Source organism: Macadamia integrifolia, unplaced genomic scaffold, assembly GCF_013358625.1.
Source record: "Macadamia integrifolia cultivar HAES 741 unplaced genomic scaffold, SCU_Mint_v3 scaffold267, whole genome shotgun sequence".
Taxonomy (NCBI): Eukaryota; Viridiplantae; Streptophyta; class Magnoliopsida; order Proteales; family Proteaceae; genus Macadamia; species Macadamia integrifolia.
Genome location: NW_024868873.1, coordinates 113,408 through 129,594, shown reverse-complemented (window position 1 = coordinate 129,594; position 16,187 = coordinate 113,408).

The window sequence follows — 16,187 nt, the reverse complement described above, 5'->3', positions numbered from 1 at the left end:
TTGTACCTTTGCCAGAGCAGCCATGTGCTACTGCAGCACATGGCTGCGGCCTATGCTCACCACCCATGCCATGGGGTAGTGCTATAGTGCCACACACCCACACCACCCATGACACTGCCCGCATTGCCTACCCTCTTATACTGACCATGCCCCATGCACTACCGTCAATGGCCAGGATTAGTATTCCACTAACCTGGTAGGTGAAGAGATCCCTTCTTCACCCACTTAAGACCTAAAAACCCATTTTTTTGCTAAGGATTCTCTATCCCAAAAAACTCCTTTTTTGCCCATTGATAAAAGCCCTCTTCACCCAATTTGTTCTAAGAATCCTTTTTACCCATTGGATAAAAGCCTTCTTCACTCACTTTAGTCCAAAAACTCTAATTCCTCTGTTGGATAAAGAAATTCCCTCTTTCCCATTGACCAAAAAAACCTATAAATACCCCCTCCTTTGGATTTTACACACCAAACAACCCCATCTCACTCCACAATAGTGAAGCCTTGCCCTCTCTTCTCCCCTCACCCTCTTGGTTTTCTTTGAGTCTTTGGAGCGATCTTCGTCATGATCCAAAATCTTGTCCGGATCTTCAAAGTGTTCTTTGGGACTTTGAAGATCTTCAATCCAAGTTCTTAGTCCAATCAAGTTTTTACCAAAAATAGTGTGTTCTTCAATCCCCTACTTTGAGTGTTTTTGAGTTTTACCAGAAATAGAAATCCCTCCCCCTTGAAGTTCTTTAGATCAACAAAGAGATCTTTATTAAGATCCGGAACTCTATTCAGATCTTCAAAGTGTTCTTCGGGGCTTTGGAAATTTTCAATCCATTTTTTGGTCAATCTATTTCTTTCTAAAAATAGCAATTCCTAGCGGAAGCCCTATCCGAGTGCCCCTGGAATCGTTCCAGAAATAGCTATTCCCAGCGAAAGCTCTATCAAAGTGCCACCTCAGCCTAGCCCTCCCCTCACCTATCCCAAGTGGAAGCTCTGACATAGTGCCACCTCAGCCTTGCCCTCCCTAGCCTATCCCCATTGGGAGCTCTGCCAAAGTGCCACCTCATCCTAAGCCCAAAAATAGCCTTCCCTAGCCGAATCTCTGTTCGAATCCAAATCTGAAAGTAACCGTTCCTAGTCGGAACCCTGTCCGAATATCATCAAAGTCAGGATCTCTCAAGAAAGGAAGTTGGAGGCCAAGACCATCTTCCCCTGAGCTAGGAGAACACAAAAGATAGTCTGAGCCGGTACCAATCAGGGGCCCACCCCTCTTGACCCAAAACAGGGGTTAAGTTCCAGTATAGTTTCTCAACTAAATTGTCATCATGTAGACTTTATATAGACATTGTTTTAGTGTACATAGTAGTTTAAATTCAGTCAATGTATATATGTTTGAAAACTTAGCCATGCAAGTGGAATAGTAATAATTGTGAAACATGTTCGTTCTTAAGCATCTAGTAGGAAGACCGGTCGAACCCGGCAGATTGAGTGCCTAACACCTTCCCATCTCTGTAACCAGACACTTACCCTAAATCTCTGGACTAGACCAATTATCAGGCTCTTTTCTCTGGAATTTGGCCCACCCCTGGGTCCTTGACCTATAATTCTAGGAGGCGACTCCAAACCCTTTTGTATGATCCCGATCCCTGTATTGGACATCATTAAACCCCGTCTAGAATAATGAACTTTACACTCTTACGAAATAGGCCTCCACGTATCTCCAAGTGGCGATACAATAGTGTGGAGGCCGTAAGCAAAGCACACTTGACACACCCCTCCCTCACTAAAAAGAGAAAGGAGGAGAGAGGGCAAAATCGATGCAAGCCCTTTCCCCCTCAAAAGGGGAAGAGAGAGCCGTCTCATCATTTCTGGCCGCTACTCTCACAAATATGTGTTATGTTGACCTAGTGGGTGAAGAAATAAGTGTTACACTGCTCGATGGGTGAAGAGATTTTATCTTCACCCACTTGTGCACCTTACACTGTCCCGCTAGCATACCCTACTCCATAACCTCCCATTGGCCCAAAAAGGAATCTTTTTACCTTATTGGCCCCAAAAAACTTACTTTTTCCCTATTAGTCCAAGAAAACCCTCTTCCACCCCATTGGTCTAAATTCACATATTTTTATCCCATTGGTGTAGAAAATTCACTTTTTTACCCCATTGGCTGAGGGAATTCCCTTTCCCAGCCCATTGGTTTAAGAATCCTATAAATACCCCCCTTTGGTTTTTCACACCACAATATCCAAGTCTCCAAGTGAGAATCTTTGGTAGAGAAGCTTTACCCTCTCTCCTTCCTTTCCCCCTTGAAGTTTTTTAAGTCTTTGGAGAGATCTTCATAAGATCCGAAGTGTTCTTCAGATCTTCGAAGTGTTCTTTGGACCTTCAAAACACTTTAATCCTTTTCCTTCTTTGAGTGAGATTTTGCATAGAAGAAATTTCCCCTTAGTCTCCCATCCCCTCTTGAAGTTCTTCCAGCCTTTGGAGACATCTTCATAAGATCCGAAGTGGTCTTCAGATCTTCAAAGTGTTCTTCGGGCCTTCAAAGTTCCTTAATCTCTAGGATTAGCCTATCCCCAGTGGAAGCTCTGTCAAAGTGCCATCTCAGCCTAGCCCTCCCATATCCTATCCCCAATGGAAGCTCTGTCGGAGTGCCACGTCAATCAAAACAAGGAAGTAGCTCATCCCTAGCGGAAGCCCTGCCGAATCAATACCAAAGTCAAGATCCAAAAGTAACCGTTCCTAGTCAGAACTCTGTCCAATCAATATCTCCAAGAAAAGGAAGTTGGAGGTCAAGATCATCTTCCCCTGAGCCAGCAGAATCCAAAAGATAGTCTGTGCCAGTTCTAATCAGGGGTCCACCCCTCTTAATCCGAAACAGGGGTCAAGCTTAGGTATAATTTCTCAATAGAATTAGCACAATGTAAACTTATATTGACCTCGTTTTGGTATACATAGTTATTTAAATTGAGTCAATGTATATATGTGTGAAACTTAGCCATACATGTGATATAGGAACTATTGTGGAAAATGTTAATTCTTAAGCATAGTAGGAAGACCGATTGAACCGGGTAGATTAGGTGCCTAACACCTTCTCAATTCTATAACCTGACACTTACCCTAAATCTATGGATTGGACCAACTTTCAGGCCCTTTTCTCAGGAATTGGGCCCACCCCCTGGTCCTAGGTCCATAATCCTAGGTGGTGACTCCAAACCCTTTTGCATGATCATGATCCCCTTATTGGACCATCATCAAATTCTCATCTCGAATGATGAACTTTACACTCCTACGAAATAGGCCTTTATGTATCTCTGAGCGGTGATACGGCAGTGTAGGGACTGCAGGGTCAGCATACATGACACATCCCTCCCTTATGAAAGAGAAAGAGAGGAGAGAGGATGGAGTGTATGCAAGTCCTTTTCTCCCTCCCCACCAAAAGGGGGAAGAGAGATTTCATCTCTGGCTGCTACCCTTATAGTGGTGACTCTACTGGGGATAAATGTCAAGCTTCCGGCACTAGATGCTACCTCTAAATGCAAGAATATTTTCCACCATATCTATTTGAAAACATGTGTGGCTAACCCCATGTTTGTATTTGTACTTGCCCCCCTTGATTTTCTTTGGGTCTTCGGAGTGATCTTCGTCAAGATCCAAAATCTTGTTTGGATCTTCGAAGTGTTCTTTGGGACTTTAAAGATCTTCAATCTAATTTCTTAGCTCAATCCAATTTTTCCCAAAAGTAGTGTTTTCTTCAACCCCCTCCTTTGAGTGTTCTTGAGTTTTACCAGAAATAGAAACCCCCCCTTTTGAGGTTCTTCGGGTCTATGAAGAGATCTTTGCTAAGATCTGGAACTCTGTTCGGATCTTCAAAGTGTTCTTCAAGACTTTAGAGATCTTCAATCCATTTTTAGGTTAGTCCATTTCTTTCCAAACTAGCAGTCCTAACGGAAGCGCTGTCCGAGTGCCCTTGAAATCCTTCCAGAAATAGCCATTCCCAATGGAAGCTCTGCCGAAGTGCCACCTCAGCCTATCCCTCCCCTAGCCTATCCCCAGTGGAAGCTCTGCTGGAGTACCACCTCATCCTAAGCCTAGAAATAGCCTTCCCTAGCTGAAGCTTTGTCCGAATCCAAATCCAGAAATAGCCTTCCCTAGTCGAAGCTCTATCTGAATCCAAATTCCTAGCCAGAACCCTGCCCACATACTATCAAAATCAACATCTCTCAAGAAAGGAAGTTGGAGGTTAAGACCATCTTTCCCTGAGCTAGGAGAATCCGAAAGACAGTCCGAGCCAGTATTAATCAGGGGTCCACCCCTCTTGACTTGAAACAGGGGTTAAGTTCAGATATAGTTTCTCATTCATCATGTAGACTTTATATAGACCTTGTTTTAGTGTATTTAGTAGTTTGAATTCAATTAATGTATATATGTGTGATAACTTAGCCATGCATGTGGAATAGTAACAATCATGAAAAATGTTCGTTCTTAAGCATCTAGTAGGAAGACTGGTTGAACCAGGCAGATTGGGTGCCTAACACCTTCCCAACTTTATAACCTGACACTTACCCTAAATCTCTAGACTAGACCAATTATCGGACCCTTTTCTCCAGAACTGGGCCCACCCTTGGGTCCTAGGCCCATAATCCTAGGTGACGACTCCAAACCCCCATGTGTATGATCCTGATCCTTATATTAGACCATCATCAAAACCCATCTCAAATGATGAATTTTACACTCTTGTGAAATAGGCCTCCACGTATCTTCGAGAGGCGATACGACAGTGTGGGGCCTGCAAGCAAAGCACACACTACATGAACCCCTCCCCTCACATGAAAGAGAAAGAAAGAGGAGAGAGGATGGGATGCAAGTCCTTTTCCCCCCCAAAGGAAGAGAGACATCTCATCATCTCCGGCCACTACCCTCACAGTAGGAAATAGATGGAGAATGCTAGGAACGCTACAAGCTAATCTGTAGAATTTGTTTGCTGTCTTAAGAAGGAATCTTGCTATGATACATTATAGTCATAATGAAATGCTCTCCTAAGTGGGTTTCAGATAAAAGATGTCCTTCCTCCTTAGAAATGAAATATGGATGATTTGGCATACTCGATCTGGGATGATTTCTGTCAAAGTCCCACGAAATGCTGAATTATCTAAAGGACCCGAGGGAATTAGGAGGAAGGTCACCTAGTGGGATAAGATTAAGGAAAGCATGACTTTATTGGTAGAGAATGTATTAATACAAGTATTCTGGTCAAGCCATTTGTGTGTACCTCCTGCTTATGACATTGAGTGGACTAGGGGTGTCAACCCCTATCCTCTCCCTATCATTAAGCGGACTAACTTTGGATGGATCATTGGTTGACAATTAAGTGGATGAATGAATAAAGGGTTGGGAATATAAGAATCCTAAAATAAGCCACTTTTGTTTCAGGCACAATTCCACACCTCAAGTGTTCTTCGTGGTCCATTTGGATACGTCAGGGTAACCGGTTGACTCGATTAATTCCAATATCACCTCCATCGTCTCTTCAAGATTATTTACTGCCAAGTGATTACAACCCAGTTCACATGGATCCACAAGACTCTGAATCACCCGAGCAAGCATGGGTCCACCCTGTGGAGACCTTGTAGACAGAAATGGCCAAGGTCAAGAGAAGGATAGGACAGATACTGCATGCACTCCAAAATCCTCCCAGGGATGAACTAGCACAAGCTACATGAGAGTTGGATCAGAATGGACCCACGGGTTATAACAAAAATTCTTCCTCAGTTAACTCAGGAGAACCAGAGTGAGTCAGGTCCACTGGTCAGAGAGGAGTTTCACCTACCCGTCCAAATGGTTAATGAAGGGCCTATTCCAGGGTCCCTCTTCTCGGGTAGTAATTGAAGATGAAGAAGAAGAAGAGTTTGCAGCGCATGTCCAAATGGAACCTCCAGAGACGGAGAGAGAAAGAAAAGTTAGAGAGCAATTGGAGAAATGAGAAAATATGCTCTGAACGGGAAAGAGTTTAAAAAGCTAAACAGTGGATTATGATGAAATGAATTTCTTTTCTGGTGCAAGGATTCCTGAGAAGTTTAAATAGCAGACTGACAGATTCGATGGGTCAGGGGACCTCAAGGCTTATCTCAAAGTATTCATTAGCATTGCCAAGTCATGGCAACTTGCAAACAACCAGATGGGGCAAGCCTTCATGTTAACCCTATCAGGACCAGCACTAAGGTGGGTCACCCAGTTGGAGTATTCCCAAACCTAGAATTGGACAACAGTGGTGAAAGCCTTCACCAAGCAGTATTCATACAACACCAAAGTAGATGTGAAGCGTCGGGAGCTTGAGACGTTGAGACAACAGCCTAGAGAAGGATTCACTGCCTTCTTGATGAGGTTTAGGGATAAGGCCGCAAAAATGGCAGATCGCCCTTCAAAAGTAAAGCAAGTAGAACTGTTGATTGAAAACTTGTCAAAGCCTTATTATGATATCCTTTACTATAAACATCTATAAACCTTTGATGCCTTGATAGCCACTAATACACGTGTGGAAAACAGAATCCTAAGGGAAGCTTAGTATCAAGGATCCTCCCAAGATGCAGGGAAGAACACTAGAGTTGGATGGGGAAAGGGTCCTGAGACCAATGTGGTAGGTGTGGCTCAACAGTCAGTCTCACCCATCACCTCTCCACAACCATTCGTGATACAAGTAGATGCCCTTGCTTAGAAGGCTTCTTGTCCAAGGAGACAGTTCACTGATTTAGGAATGCCTATGACAGTAGTGTATGAAAGCTACAGAAACAAGAATTGCTTGGGATAGTGGCTCCAAGAGTAATCAGTAACACTCCCCTAGCTTGGTACAGAGATCATGAGTATTTTACTTATCACACTCAGAAAGAGCACAACACTGAAAGATGCATAGGTCTCTAGCATTTAATCCAGGACTTAATAGACAACAGGACAATTGAAGTTAAGGTCAAGCAATCTCTTAATGTCAATACCAACCCACTCCTAGACCATAGAACCGTCAACATGTTGGAAACAATTAGTGATTGGAAAAATTAGGATCCTCAGTTCTATGACCCAACCCATTTTATTAGGGATGCCAAGAGATATCAAGAGGAGAGGGATATTAAGTGGAAAGAGAAGTTCTGGCTTGTGCAAAGATTGTCCCTTCCTCCAGAATTAGTAGGGAACATCCATGGTTTCATAAAAAATGCTTGCCAAAAGGAGTGCTACTCCTTCCAAAGGGCCGTTCACATGTATCAGTTGGATAAGCACTTTTGTCACCTAATGTTCTATGATCATGTGGACAACCTAGACGAAGAAGCAATAGAGAGTGATCTCACTCAGCTCATTGTATCTTGAGCTTGAAAGAATCACATGAATGCTCATGCTTACAAGAAACTCATGAGTCAAAGGGCCAAAGTTATGAGGACTCCCAAAAGGAAAGAGTCATCAAAAGATCAATCACCCGTCGTCCATCCTTCCTCATTAGCAGAAAAATCCACCATACCATATTGCCAACCACCATTATATTACCAACCTCCATCATATTACCAATTTCCACTATATCATCAACCTTCACCACATCATCAAGGAGAAGGAGCTTCCTCATCTTATCACCCCCAATCTTTATACCCTTCCTCTCATATCACATCACCATCATATAACCCCACCTTATATCCGTCATTACCCTCATACCAATCCCATTCTCAAGTTTCGGTGTATAACCCAAAAGAAGGATGGATGGATAGGTACAATTGGAAGGATATGCTCGCACTACTAGACTCCCCAAAGATGCCCTCATCAATATGACCAGTGAATGCTTTAGGAGAAGGCCAAGATGGTGATCCCACTTCTCTAATTCAGCTGACCGTGCCTTAGGAAGACAATTTGGATAACATTAAAGAAGTCATAGATGATCTCCTCAGAGCAATAGTGGCATTGGCAGTGGGTGAACAAATCAAAGAGCACACCTCCCTAATCCACATCTAGAGTGACACAGAAGATGGAGTCTAGCCTAATCCATCTTCGAGCCAATGAGACCAAGTCTGGCCCTATGGAATTTTTTTGATCCTTACGCTCTGAATATTATAAACGTTTGGATGTGAGGGAATTTGATGGCCAAGGGGAATCTAATGAAGAATCAAGTGAGGGAAAAATTAGAAAAGAAGAGGATGATGACGAAGATGATAAGGATGAAAGTGAGGATGAGAATGATGGAGATGACTCTAATTATCAATGTGATGATGAGAACCCAAATTGGGATGATTACCAGGGGCCTTGGGACAATAATGAAGATGTGTAGACACCCAATTTTGTCACCCTCCTCAAGCTATGATGAAATATGGATCTTGGGCATGACTTTCGGCTTTTGACCGACAGAGATGCTAATTGAAACATTCCCTATCCGAAACCCTAGAATCCCTACGTAGAGAGAGGAAGGTCTAGTTTTTACTTTCATATATAAAGGAATCTGTTCAAGATGACCATACAGATAAATAATGCTCAAAAACACGATTCTGATGATATATGATATGTCAAAATTGAGCCTACAGATCTCTGGCAATCATTCCCAAAAAATCACACCTTCCCGCACATATGCCATGCACACAGAACCCTGGAAAATCTCTCACCTAACCCAACACCCTAAAATTCATCTCCTACCTACCCAGATAACATCGAAACACTCCTAGGTCTGAAACCCTAGAAATCCCTGTGTAGGGGGGAAGGGGTCCAATTTTGGCTTTTTATATATGAAGGAATCCAGTCAAGATGACTTTATAGATGAATAGTGCTCAGAAATACGATTTTGACGATATATGATATGCCAAAATCAGACCAACGGATCTCCTGTAATCATCATCAGAAAAACCCATATTCATGTGTGCACTGCTCGCTCTGGCCAACAGGCCAGCCCACGCGCATGCTTACTGTCCACAGGCTACAGTACATACACACCGCCATGCTATGCACACGGCCATGGACATAGCCCCATAGCTATGCATACAGCCATGCACACAGCCCCACAACCATACGGCCAAGTACTCCCCTACCGTATGCTGCACGCCCCCACCGCACAGTGTGCGCCCATACCATACCTATGTGTGCCCTCTCCTCACAGTGTTTGTGGCCCCACCGTATGCGTGCTCTCCCCCATTGCATAGTTTTAGTGCCTCCATCGTATGCTGTGCATATCCTAGCTGCATACCGTGCACACCTTGTCTGCATGGCCTTACACACTGTGCCTGCACCATGAGTAGGTGGCTTGCACACCCATGTATGCACGCACCCGTTGTGCACATTGCCCGTAAACCCATGCATTTATGTTCCAATGACATCACCCGCACTACCTGCCTAAACTTTCTCTCTCCTCTTGCTTTTCCTAAAATTACCTTTTCTAGCTAAACTTTCTCTCTCCCCCTGCTTTTCTGAAAACTACCTTTTCTGGCTAAACTATCTCTCTCCTCCCACTTTTTTAAAAATTACCTTTTCTGGTTAAACCTTCTCTCTCCTCCGAATTTTCTAAAAATCACCTTTTTTTGGTTAAAGTTTCTCTCTCCTCCCATTTTTCCAAAAATCACATTTTTCCAGTTAAAATTTCTCTCCTCCCATTTTTTCTGAAAAACCCCCTTTCACCCACTGGACAAAAGCCCTCCCCACCCAATTTTACCTTCAAACCCCCCTTTACCCATTGGACAAAAATCCTATCTCTTCACTTGAAGCAAGAACCACCCTTTCGTCCACTGGATAAAGGGATTCCCCCTCTCCTATTTGTCTGAAAAAACTATAAATACCCCCTCACTTAGAAAAAACACACCAACACATCAGAATCTCCCTCCTCTTTCAGAGTGAAAATTTCCTCCCCCCCTCTAGATTTTCTTCTGGTCTTCAGAGCGATCTTCTTCAAGATCCAAAAACTCATTCGGATCTTCGAAGTGTTCTTCAGGATCTTGAAGATCTTCAATCCAAATTCTTAGTTAGGTCCAGTTTTTAGCCAAAAATAATATGTTCTTGAACCACCTCCCTTGAGTGTTCTTGATTGTTATTGAGTGTTCGTAAGCGTTCTTAAGATAGAAACCCCCCTTTTGAGGTTCTTCGGGTCTACGAAGAGATCTTTGTTAAGATCTAAATCTTTGTTCTAATCTTCAAAGTGTTCTTCGGGACTTTGGAGTTCTTCAATCCATTTTTAGATCGGCCCATTTCTTTTTAGAAATAGCCTTTCCTAGCCGAACCCTTGTCCGTGTGTCCCTAGAATATTTTCAGAAATAGCCATTCCTAGCGGAAGCTCTGTCGAAGTGCGACCTCAGCCTAGCCCTCCCTTAGCCTATCCTCAGTAGAAGACCTTCCGAAGTGCCACCTCATCCCAAGCCTGGAAATAGCCTTCCCTAGCTGAAGCTCTGTCCGAATCCAAAGCCAAAAATAACCTTCCATAGTCGAAGTTCTGTTTGAATCCAAATCCGAAAGCAACCATTCCTAGCCAAAACTCTGTCTGGATACCATCACAATTAGCATCTCTCAAGAAAGAAAGTTGGAGGTCAAGACTATCTTCCCTTGAGCTAGGAGAACACGAGAGACAGTCCGAGCCGGTACCAATCAGGGGCCCACCCCACTTGACCTGAAATAGGGGTTAAGTTTAGGTATAATTTCTCAATCAACTGATCATAATGTAGACTTTAAACAGACCTTGTCTTAATGTATATAATAGATTGAATTCAATTAATGTATCTATGTCTATTAACTTAGCCATACATGTGGAATAGTAATAATTATGGAAAATGTTTGTTCTCAAGCATCTAGCAAGAAGACCGGTTGAACCAGGCAAATTGGGTGCTTAACACCTTCCCAATTTTATAACCTGATACTTACCCCAAATCTCTGAACCAGATAAAATTTTGGGCCCTTTTCTCAGGAATTGGGCCCAACCCCGGGTCTTAGGCCCATAACCCTAGGTGGCGACTCCAAACCCAATTTGCATGATCCCAATCCCCGAATTGGACCATTGTCAAAACCCCCGTCTCAAATGATAAATTTTACACTATTACGAAATAGGCCTCCACGTATCTCCAAGTAAAGATACGGTGGTACTAGGCCCACAAGTGAAGCACACACAACTCGATCCCCTCCCCTTGACATGAAGGTGAAGAGAGAGAGAAGAGAGAGGACAGGGATGCATAATCCATTCTTATCCGATCACTACCCTCACAGTGGCAATTCCAATGGGGATAAATGTCAAGGTTACAATACTGGATGCTACTTTTAAATCCAGGACCATTTTCTACCACATTTGTTTGAAAACGTGTTTGGCTAACCCCATGTTTGTAATTGTATTCGCGAACCGCATCATGCATCGTGCTCGAAGTGAAATCATTTGGCAAGGGACTCCTTGTCATGCCCACACCCTCGAGGAAGTTAGTGCATGTCATGGAGAGTACTCTCAGAGAAAATGATACCCGATTCCTATACAAGAGTCGAAGGTATCATCAAACAGTAAGGATGTTGTATTTGTGCTAGCACCCTCAGGGAGGTCTGTGCACTTTATAGCATTTTGAGATCGAATGTGTCATCAAACGGTGAGGATGTCTGTATTTGTCCCAGCACCCTCAAGGAGGTCTGAACACTTTACAATATTGTGTGACCGAATGATGGTTACCCTACATTACACTTTTGCACATAATCACTCACGGTTCCATCGCCCCATGGCCAATTGCTTAACCTTGTGTGTAGTCATGAGTAATGGGTAAGGAAGTCACCCCCTTGATCTCATACCTATAGGTATATCAAAAGGATCACATACCTTGCTTAGATAGATCCTATTCAGGAAGTCTTGTAGGGTCTATTGGATCCACTGCATGCTCGCGTCATGTAGAAAATAGATGAAGAAGCTAGGAGCGCCACAAGCTAATTGTAGAACTTGTTTGTGGTCCTCAAAAGGAAGGTTCCTACACTATATTCCCATTATAAAGAATTGGTTTCCTAAGTGAGTTTCGGATAAAAGGTGTCCCTCCTCCTTAAGAAGAATGTCCGGATATGTGACTCAGGGGTAATCCCGTCAGAGTCACATCAAGTACCGAGAGAGTCCTGAGAAAATCAGGAGAAAGGACACCTAGCGGGAAAAGAGCAAGAAAAGCATGAATTTATTACATGGAATGTCTTATGGGAGTATTCTCAACAAGCCATTTGTATGAACTTCCCCGCTTATGGCATTGGGTGGACTAGGGGCATCAAACCCTATCCAACCCTACCATTTAGCAGACTAACTTTGGATGAATCATTGGTTATTAATTTGATAAATACATGAACAAGGGGTTGAGAATTCAAGAATCCTAAAATAAACCACTTTTGGTTCAGGCACAATTCCACATCTCAAGTATTCACCGTAGTCCCTTTGGACGTGTCAGGGTAATCTGTTGACTCGCCTAAATCCAGAATCACCTCTGGCATCTCTTTGAGATTGTCTACTACCAAGTGATTACAACCCAGTAAGCATGGATCCACCCAACAAGGAAACACCTGAACAGGCCTGGGTCCATCTCGTGAAGACCTTGCCAATAGAAATGGTTGTAGTCAAAAGAGGGATAGCTCAGATACTACATATACTTCAGAACCCTTCCAGAGCTGATCCCAGAAATGAGCTGACACTGACAATGGGAGATGTGAACCAGAATGGAGCTCCAGGTCATCGTGGTAATTCTTCTCGAGTTGGCTTAGGGGAACCAGAGCATGTCCGACCAACCGGTCAGAGAGGATCTTCACCTAACCTTCTGAATAGTCAACGAGGGGCCTATTCCAAGGTCCCTCCTCCTAGGGTAGTGATTGAAGATGAAGAAGAGGAATTTGTAGTACACATCCACTTTGAGCCTCCAAAGACAGAGAAAGAAAGGAAACTCAAAGAGCAGCTGGAGAAGTTGGAGACCATGATTCGAGCTGGAAAAGGCTCGGAAGGCCAAGCAGTGGATTCTGAGGAAATAAGTTTCTTCTCTGGAGTAAGAATTCTAAAAAAATTTAAATGGCAGACTGATAGGTTTGATGGGTCAGGAGACCCCAAGGCTCATCTCAAGGTTTTCCTTAGCATCGCCAAGTCATGGTAACTTGTAAATAACCAGATGGGGCAAGCCTTCATGTTAACCCTATCAGGACTAGCACTGAGATGGCTCACATAGCTGGAGTCGTCACAAACTCAGAATTGGGCAATGGTGGTGAAAGCCTACACCAAACAGTACTCATACAATACTGAGGTGGATGTGAAACATCGAGAGCTTGAGACGTTGAGGCAGTAGCCTAAAGAAGGATTCACTGCCTTCTTGATGAGATTCAGAGACAAAGGCTGCTAAGATGGTAGATAGCCCTTCAGAAGTAGAGCTAGTAGAGATGTTAATAGAGAACTTGTAAAGGCCCTATTATAATGTTCTTTACCATCAACATTTACAAACTTTTAATGCCTTGATAGCCACCGGAACATAGGTGGAGAACGGAAATTTGAGAGAGGCCCAACATCAAGGATCCTCCTAAGATGCAAGCAAGAACACTCGAGTTGGGCAGAGAAAGGGTCTGGAAACTAATATGGTAAGTGCAGTTCAGTAGTCAGTCTCACCAGCTCCTTTTTCACAGCCCTTCATAATACAAGCAGATGCACCCGCCCAAAAGACTCCTCTCTAAAAAAGGCAGTTTTTTGATCTAGGAATGCCCATAATAGCCATATATGAGAAGTTAAATAGCAGGGATTGCTAGGGATAGTGGCTCCAAGAGTGATTAGCAACCCTCCTCCAGCTTGGTATAGGGATCATGAGTATTGTGCCTACACTCAGAAGGGTTACAATACTGAAAGATGTTTGGGTTTATAGCATGCAATTCAGGACTTATTAGACAATGGAACCATTGAGGTTAAGATCATATAGCCTCCCAATGTCAATACCAATCCACTCCCCGATCATGTGAACAATCTGGATGAAGAAATCATAGAGAGTGACCCTACTCAGCTTATTATATCTAGAGCTTGGAAGAATCATATGAATGCCCGTGCTTATAGGAAAATCATAAGTTAAAGGGATGGAGTCATAAGAAGCCACAAAAGAAGAGAATCATCAGAGGAGGAGTCAGAAGTGCGAGTGCCCCCCATCCATCCCTCCTCATCAGAAGAATCCATCGCATTATATTACTAGCCTTTGCTATATTATCAGCCTCCGCCATATCATCAATCTTTCCCCCACCATCAAAGTGGAGGAACCTCTTCATCCTATCACCCCAATCTTCATATCCTACATCTCACATTACATCATGTTCATACCATCCCACTTCATATCTCTCATCACCCTCATACCAATCCCATTCTTAAGGTTCGGTGTATAACCCAAAAGAAGGAAGGACAGACGGGTATGATTAGAAGGATATGCTTGCACTACCACATTCCCCAAAAATGACTTCATCAACAGGGTCAGTAATTGCATTGGGGGAACACCAAGAGAGTGATCCCACTTCTCTAATTCAGCCTGCTGTAACTTTAGAAGACAATCCAGAGGTAATTAAAGAGATTATAGCTGATCTTCTAAGAGCAGTAACCACATTGGCTATAGGGGAGCAGATCAAAGAATACACTTCCTTAATCCATATAGGGAGTGACACAGAGGATGATGAGTAAAGACTAATCCAACTTTGAGCCAGTAATGATAGGACCAACCCTATGGAAATCTTTCGATCCACACACTCTGAATACTATGAATGTTTGGAAGCTGGAGAATTCGATGGCCTTGAGAAATCTGATGAAGAATCAAGTGGGAGTGAAATCAGCAAAGAAGAGGATGAGGATGAACATGAAGATGAGAAGGATGGAGATGACTTTGATTCTTGAGAGGATGATGGGTATTTAGACTGGGATGACTACCAAGGGCCTTGGTAAATGATTATGATGATGAGTTAGAATATTACTCACCAGAACATCTGACATGTTTCTCAGTCTACGCCATTGGCAATGATGACCTAATAGCTGATCCAACAAGTGGCATTTACCCTTCCCTATGTATGGAGGGAGATGATTCTACATCAGATTTAGAGAATGAGGGGGAATCTAGAGAGCCGACGTAAGTTTATATGAATGAATGATACTCCACATTTTAGTTGGAAGAAACACTGTGTGAAGTGTATTCCAACACATTGAAATGCAAGAAAGGGTAGAAGAAATTGATAAAATGTTAGGGGAAGTAACCATCAGTGATCTTCACTACCAGAAGCAATTGGATGATTTGAAGGAAATAGGACCAGATGACACAATCGCAGAGGCAGTAGATGCTTTATTCCAATAGCTTTCCAATACAGTCAAGAAGCTACGAGCCAGGGCGGTGGATATTTGTAGAGGTCCTCGACTTCCCACCCCAAGTAGGGAAGGAGAATCAAAAGAAGATTCTATGATGGGGATAATCACCCTAACCAACAGTGATGATGAAGATAGTTATCCCACCCAGATTATTATGAAAAAACCAATCAACGTGATGGAAACTAGAAGTGGGAAAGACTACACGGGCAAAGCTCTAGTAGTAGAGCAGCCAAGGGCTAATGAGGCTGAAACTAGTAGCATAAAGAAAGAGTTAGAGAACCCAGTCTTGGCTCAACTTAAGAAGTCCTAGGAAAACATCTCCATTTGGGGATTGTTGATGGCATCCGCTTCGCACCGTGAAGTAGTCTTGAGGTCTCTCATTAATGTGCAAATGTGGATCGAGATAAATCTGACGCACCTCACACATATAGTAGGAGTGATATATGCAGTGTAGTCCCTGATGTTCTTGGATTCTGTACTTCTTAAGGAAACCCAACACAATTGGGCTCTCCACATTACATATGAATGCCTTAACAAAGTGGTTCCCTAGGTTCTTGTTGACAATGAGTCCACTTTAAATGTGCTACCATTGAGATCAGCAAAGAGTATTGGCATCAACTTGGAAGAAATGAGGCCAACCACCAAAACCATAAGGGCATACGATAAAACCAAGAAGAAGATCCTTGGCATCATTACCATCACTATAAAGATTAGCCCGGTGAAGTTCGATGTTGATTTCCAAGTCATTGATATATCGGCAACTTTTAACATGCTCTTGGGAAGGCCTTGGTTGCATCCTACGAAGGCGGTGTCCTCTAGTCTCCATCAAAAAATGAAGTTCATTCATGAGGGGAAGGTAGTCTTAGTGGCCGGTGATCCTTAAGTGGTTAACTCTCTG